We start from the raw sequence: 6233 nt of genomic DNA, 5'->3' as shown, positions 1-6233 counted from the left end.
CTCTCTCTCTCTCTCTCTCTCTCTCTCTCTCACACACACACACACACACACACACACACATACATGCACACCTGGGCACACACATGCACATACTATTTATTAATGTGTCACAGACACAGTCACACTGTCACACAGGGAAGGCCCACCCCTCCCAGCCCCTTCCCTCTTCTCTGCACCACTGAGCACCATACAGGTCTGTTGGGGACACCATGGTGTAGGTGTAAAAGTCCAGTGGAGAGAGAACACTGCTGGTAGATGAGAGGGGAGCACTCTTAGTGGGGTTGGTGGGGACACTCTTACTCCTCAGCTCCCCAGAGGAGACCAGAATGCCAATCTCCCTAAAGGTTTAGGACAGGGGAGGTGGCCCTCCTCAGGGGAACGACAGCACCTCTTCAACCTCCCTCTCTCCCAGAGGTCTAAGGCCCCAAGCTAATGCATCCCTTGAAGGATTTCAAATAGAGACGTTATTCTGGAGAGCAGGTAAGATTTTCTTTAAAAAGATAATAATACAAGACTAAATTCAGCCTGGAACAAACCTCACTCTCTCCTGAGGGCCCTCTAGGGTGCCCACCCACAGTGTACTCAAAACTGTGGGTTATTCAGCTGTGGGTAATTACAGCTATAGGTTCGGAGAGTAGAGAAAGGATTGGGCTCCCCCTGCTGTCTGACATCCAGAACTGCGCCTCTCCCCAGGGTGCCTCCTCCAAGATCCTAGGTACCCCCGCACTCCCCCACTCCACCCCACCCCCGCAACCGCACAAGGCCTCCTCTTCTCACCTCCCACGCCCAGGTGCCCTTGGTTGGGACAGAGAACCTATTGTTCCTTGGGTTCCTGATTCTCCACTGGCAGCTGCCTGGAGAAGGGAATGGCCTGGCTGAAATAGGGGCAGTTTTCACATCGATGGAGTTTCATAGGCTGAATTTTGGCTTTTTAGCCCACAGGGGGCTTAAGGGGAGGAGAGACTAACATGGGAAATTGGCTAAGAGAGGGGAAGACTGTGACCCAGAGACTGGGGAGAGGAGCCAAGGGAGAAGAATCGGATGGGGAGGAGAAAGGGGAGACAGATCAGAGGGATGGAGGTGAGAGGAAATATCGAACAGGACAGGTAAGGTGGACACAGATGATGGGGAAAGGGAGATGTGCACAGGTGAAGACACAGGTGACCTAGAGAAGAGCAGAGAGGGCAGGGAAGGTACAGAGTGAACAAAGGCAAGAGTTGGTGCCTCCTGCCGCCTGCTGTTTGCTGATGCACATACAGCACTGTGTGTCCAGCCAGCCCTGTGACTGATGGCCAGGCCCCCGCTGGGGCATTGAGGGCAGGCACTCAGCAGAAGCAAACAGCTTGGATGTCTGTGGCCTCTGGACTATGGGGCATGGTGGGGGCAGTGGGCAGAACAGATTGAGTTCAGTGCTGTGGTCAGAGGCCCAGACCTTGGGGTGGTGGCGGGGGGCAGGCCTTCGGTGCCTCTCCTTTCCACTCTTCAGCATATGCCTGGCCCAGAGATCCTCACTCAGGCAGGCTCAGACCTTGTCTTCTGTTGTGAAGCCCAGACAGAGCCCTGTCCACTTGGGCAGGAGTCCGGAATTCTCAGACTTCTAGCCTGCCAGGTTCCCTTCAGGGCAGGACAGAGCCCTGTATTGTGACCCAGAGAAGACAGCCAGGCTTAAAGAAAGGGCAAGCTCACTTTCTACTCTTAGCCTCATCTTCTATCCCCTTGGTGCTATGTATACATGGGTGGTGGGAGTGTTAATCAGACCACACGTACAGATCATCTAGCCAATTCATGATTTCTGCCTCCCAAAGCATTTAGCTGCTCAGCCCCCTGAAGAAGAGCTGGCTTCTTTATCTCCCTTTCTCAGCAAGGGCCTTCTGGGGGGAAGCGGGGAGGCAGGTTAGGGTAGGCAATGTGTAACTCTCCCGTGGTCACCCAGCAGATCAGCTAGGCTAGGATCTGGGTGTCCTTCACTCACTCAGATCTCTGTTCACTATCTCTCCCAGCCTCTTAGAACTTTCCCCACACACATTACACAAAGACCAGAAGATCTGTGGCCATGAGGAGGCGTGAGGAGCTGGCCAAGCAGACTTGAGATGGACCTTCTGTCTCCAAATTCCATGAGGTTGTCTTGGTTGTGGAGCAAGTGCCCCTAAGGGGTCACAGAGCCCTGGTACCAAGAAAGGCCAATTTAGACTCCAAGTGAGGATGCACTAAGCAATGAGACAGGTGGCTGGGAGGTGCTGAGCTTCCTGTGTCTAAGAGAGTTAAGAGGCTGGAGAAGAAGGCTGGATGGGATGCCCCTTGAGGATTCTTTCAGACCTGGAGTCCCAGGATACTCTCAGGTAAGAATGGGAAAAGTCACCTACCCTCAGACTGACTCCTTGCTTCTTACTCCTCTTCTTCCCCAGGCACATGGTCAGAAGGAAGTGTCTGAGTGGCCTCATTTCTCCAACTTCCTCCCCCCACACCCAGGTTTCCAAAAGGAGCCTGGTGTCCTGGTTTAAAGATGGCCCAATCCAACATCTCCCTCCTCCTAGCGGCCCCTCCCTTTTACCATGCCAGCTGAGCTGAGATGGAGATGCCAGGGGGCCAGGGAGGGGGCTCATCAGCAGTGGCAGCGCTGCTAATAGACTGTCCTCTGCCACATCCTATTATCGTGCAGCCCCTCCTCAGCCCCCCAGCCTGGCCAGCCTGCGCCTCTCAGCGGCCCCAGGGACCAGGCATCAGATTGGAGTCAAGATTCCGAGAGTGTCATTTGCCGCCTTTGATGGTGCTGATAATAGGGACAGGCTGGCGGGCGGAGAACTGTGCGCAGAGGCGGATTCTCTATTAAGGCTTCCCACCTCAGCCAGCAGCAAGCGGGAGGCAGGCCAGCGCCAGCACCAGGCAGGCGAGACCCAGAGACTTCCATGATGGGCAGCTTGCCTCTGCTGCTCTCTGCCACATTAGTCCAGGCACTGACAGAGAGCACAAGGACCAGTAGTGATGGGGTCAGAGAATGCCAAATCCCAGGGGGGCGGGAGCGAAGGACAAATGGGAATCCTCAGTTGATCCTTTTACCACACCATACCCCGAGAGTCTGCCTGTTTCCATCTCACTTCACTGTTTGAGACCCAAAGCCCTCTGCTGCAGAACAAATAGAGAGGTCCTTGCTCTCCTACCTGCTTTCAGAGCAGAACCTTACAGAAGGCCAGGAACCCTTACCTCCTACCCAGAGAAACCTGGCAGAGTCCCCCTCTCAGCAGCCACGAGCCCTGCTGGGAGCTTGGCCAGTGGATGTTCTAGGGGCAGGACTTCACTGCCCCTGCACCTACTACAGGACCACCACCGCTGTTGCCATCCCTTAGCTCTGTGGTCACCACCACCACTGCCCAGGCCCCTCCATTACTATCGTCCACTGTACACAGCACTCACTGTCGCCAGCTCCATCAGCATCACCACTCAGCAAGCGGTCAAGAGCACAAGCTCTGAAGCTCCTCCAACTACTACCTTCGATCACTTATTTCAACCCCTCTATGCCTGAGTTTCATCATCTTTAAAATGGGGATCATATTAGCTACTCTATAGGGTTAAAATGATTTAACAAGTTACTACAGATAAAGTGCTTAGAATAGTGCAGTGAGTACTCCTTAAATTATATCATTGTTATTATAATTCCTGTTCTCACCATTATCAACTTCATTACCACCTCCACTGCCTTTCTTAATAGTAACAGCTATGTAGCAAGCCATGTTCTAATTATTTTACATATATTAACTCATTTAATCTTTATGACAACTCTATATGAGGTAGGCTCTATTATTATCCCTATTTTACAGATGAGGAAACTGAGGCACGGAAAAGTTAAATAACTTGCTCAAGGTCAAACAGTTAGCGAATGTCAGAACCAGAAGTCAAACCCAGGCCAAATTCTTAGCTACTGTGTCAAACTATCTCCCACGAGGGTCTACTTCTTTGCCCACAGTATTGCCACCTTTTGACTGTCGCCATCATTTCCCTGGCACCACCACCATTATCAACACCCCAGCACTCTCCCCAGTTCATTACTACATTAGCACCACACCACCTCCATGGCTCTCTGCATCTCCAAGATCATCATCCCTCTGCCAATCTCAGCTGCCATCAGATTCTCAGCATTGTTACTTGCAGCCCACCCAGAATAGATTCTTGCTTCTGCCGTCCCTAAGCCCTGCGCTCTGAGAAGTGTGAATATTCTCTGTGATGCAGGCCTGTCAATGTGGCCAGATCTGGAAAGGACAGACAGAGAAATTTAAATTGCTACAAAGCTATTCAGGTGCCAGCTAGAATTTAAGTTCGGCTGGAGCCTGCAAGACGTGCTTTGACTTCTCAGTTCCCGCAGGAGCCCAGTGTGGTTTAAACACCCTTTTAGCATTCGGAGAGCCTCTGATGTGGAAAGACACCTTACACCTCACAGATAGCTGAGCTGAGAATAGATTTGTCAACACAGACACAATCCCCCCATTTGGCTTCTTAGAAGTCTGTCTTCTCAACCTATCAAAATCTTTGAGGGTGGGTACACAGCTTCATTCCTCTCCTTGTCCCATTTTTTCTTCAATACATCCTCTATCCCCTGGCTCCCATCCTCACCCCCCAACACACACCCAACACCAATGAATAAATGGACCGATGAGCTCTAGCTGGGGCCAGAAGAGAAAGAAGGATCTTGCTGTCCATGGTACTGAGACAGCCTTGTTCTTTAGGTACCCACAGGTCCCCTCTTGTCCTTGACAGGTAAGAACTAGTCTTCAGTTTTTCCAGGACCCATCACAACTTGCCACTCCCATCACTGTTTGCAAAACCCATTACCATTTGCAGAGCCTGTCCCTATTTACAAGGCCCATTATTGTTTGCTGAGTCTATCATTGTTTGCAGAGCCTTAAATTATATGCCAAGCTCGTCAGTGTTTGCAGAGCCCATTACCATCTGCAGAGCACATCCCATCACTGATTTCTGAGCCTGTCACTGTTACAGATCCCATCATAATTTGCAGAGTATGTTACTATTTTCAGAGCCCAAGACTTCACAAAGACCATCTCTATTTGTAGAGCCAAACCCCACATTTAGATCTCATCATGGTTTACAGAGCCTGTCACCATTTGCAGAACCAGGATCAAGGCTGAGTACATAGAAGGTGCTCAAGCAGCTCTTATGATCCAGACTCTCCAAGCATAGAGATGGAGAAGACAGAAGGAAATGGAGCCAGAAGGAAAGAAAGGAGATGAACAACAGAGAAATCTGTATTTATTCAATAAAACTCCTGTGGGCCTAGGCCCGTATTAGGCTCTATAAACAAATAAGTGGGGAAATGCAATAAAAATGGCTTCCAGTTCTTGAGTCAGGCTCTATGTTTAGTGTTTTACAGTCTTGGTCTCATTTTATCCTCATCACAATCCGGAGAGATAGGGACTGATCCTATCTCCATTCTAAAGCTGAAAAGGATGTCCTTGGCTGGATGAGATCAAATAACTTACCCAAAATATCACAGAGCTTATTAAGAGTATGTCCAGAACTTGAACCTGGGTTTGCTTGACTCTAAAACCGATCTCTATTGCTTATCATGGGGTACAAATGGAGAAAGAAGGAGATGGGAAGGTATAGAGAGATTGGCTACCTATCTGAATAGAGACAAAGCCCTACACTTGAAATAGTCTAAAGGGGGAGGCTAAGCCTTTGAAAACTTTCAGAGTGCCCCTGGCCTGACCCAGACTGAGTCAAAGTGCAGACTCAGAAGGATAAAGCCCCCCAGAGGGAACACTGAGCATCCAGGATCCCCTGTCTTTGAGCTTCGAGACAGGCCAGCTTCCCCTCTCTATTCAGCTCTGCTCTACTGTGGCCTTCCAACCTGAGCATAATGACCTCATAGAAGTCTACAGCCATGCCACCCTGAACAAGCCTGATCTCGGAAGCTAAGCAGGGTCAGGCCTGGTTAGTACTTGGATGGGAGACCACATAGGAAGACCAGGTGCTGTAGGTGTAAAAAAAAACAACAACCTCATAGAGCCACGTAGAGGCTTATCCAGGGGTGAAAAACAAGCTTAGAGACAGAGACAGAGAGACACAGACTGAGCAACATCAGGATTCATCGACAGAGAATTGGAGACAAAGAGAGACAAGCAAGAGCCAGAGATAGAGTGACAGAGACAGACAGAGATACAGAGTCAGACAGAGACACCGATTCACAGGCCGATGGGGAAACAGAGTCAGACATGAAGAGA

General features: G+C 50.3%; 1 pseudogene; it reads left to right on the top strand.

Annotated features, from left to right (window-relative positions):
- The first annotated feature begins 5883 nt into the window (after positions 1 to 5883).
- LOC112485976 lies at positions 5884 to 5992 on the top strand (annotated as a pseudogene).
- The last annotated feature ends 241 nt before the right edge of the window (positions 5993 to 6233 follow it).

Source organism: Pteropus alecto, unplaced genomic scaffold (assembly GCF_000325575.1).
Source record: "Pteropus alecto unplaced genomic scaffold, ASM32557v1 scaffold25, whole genome shotgun sequence".
NCBI lineage: Eukaryota > Metazoa > Chordata > Mammalia > Chiroptera > Pteropodidae > Pteropus > Pteropus alecto.
The sequence above is the reverse complement of the archived record's forward strand: the minus strand, read 5'-3'. Positions and strand labels throughout refer to the sequence as shown.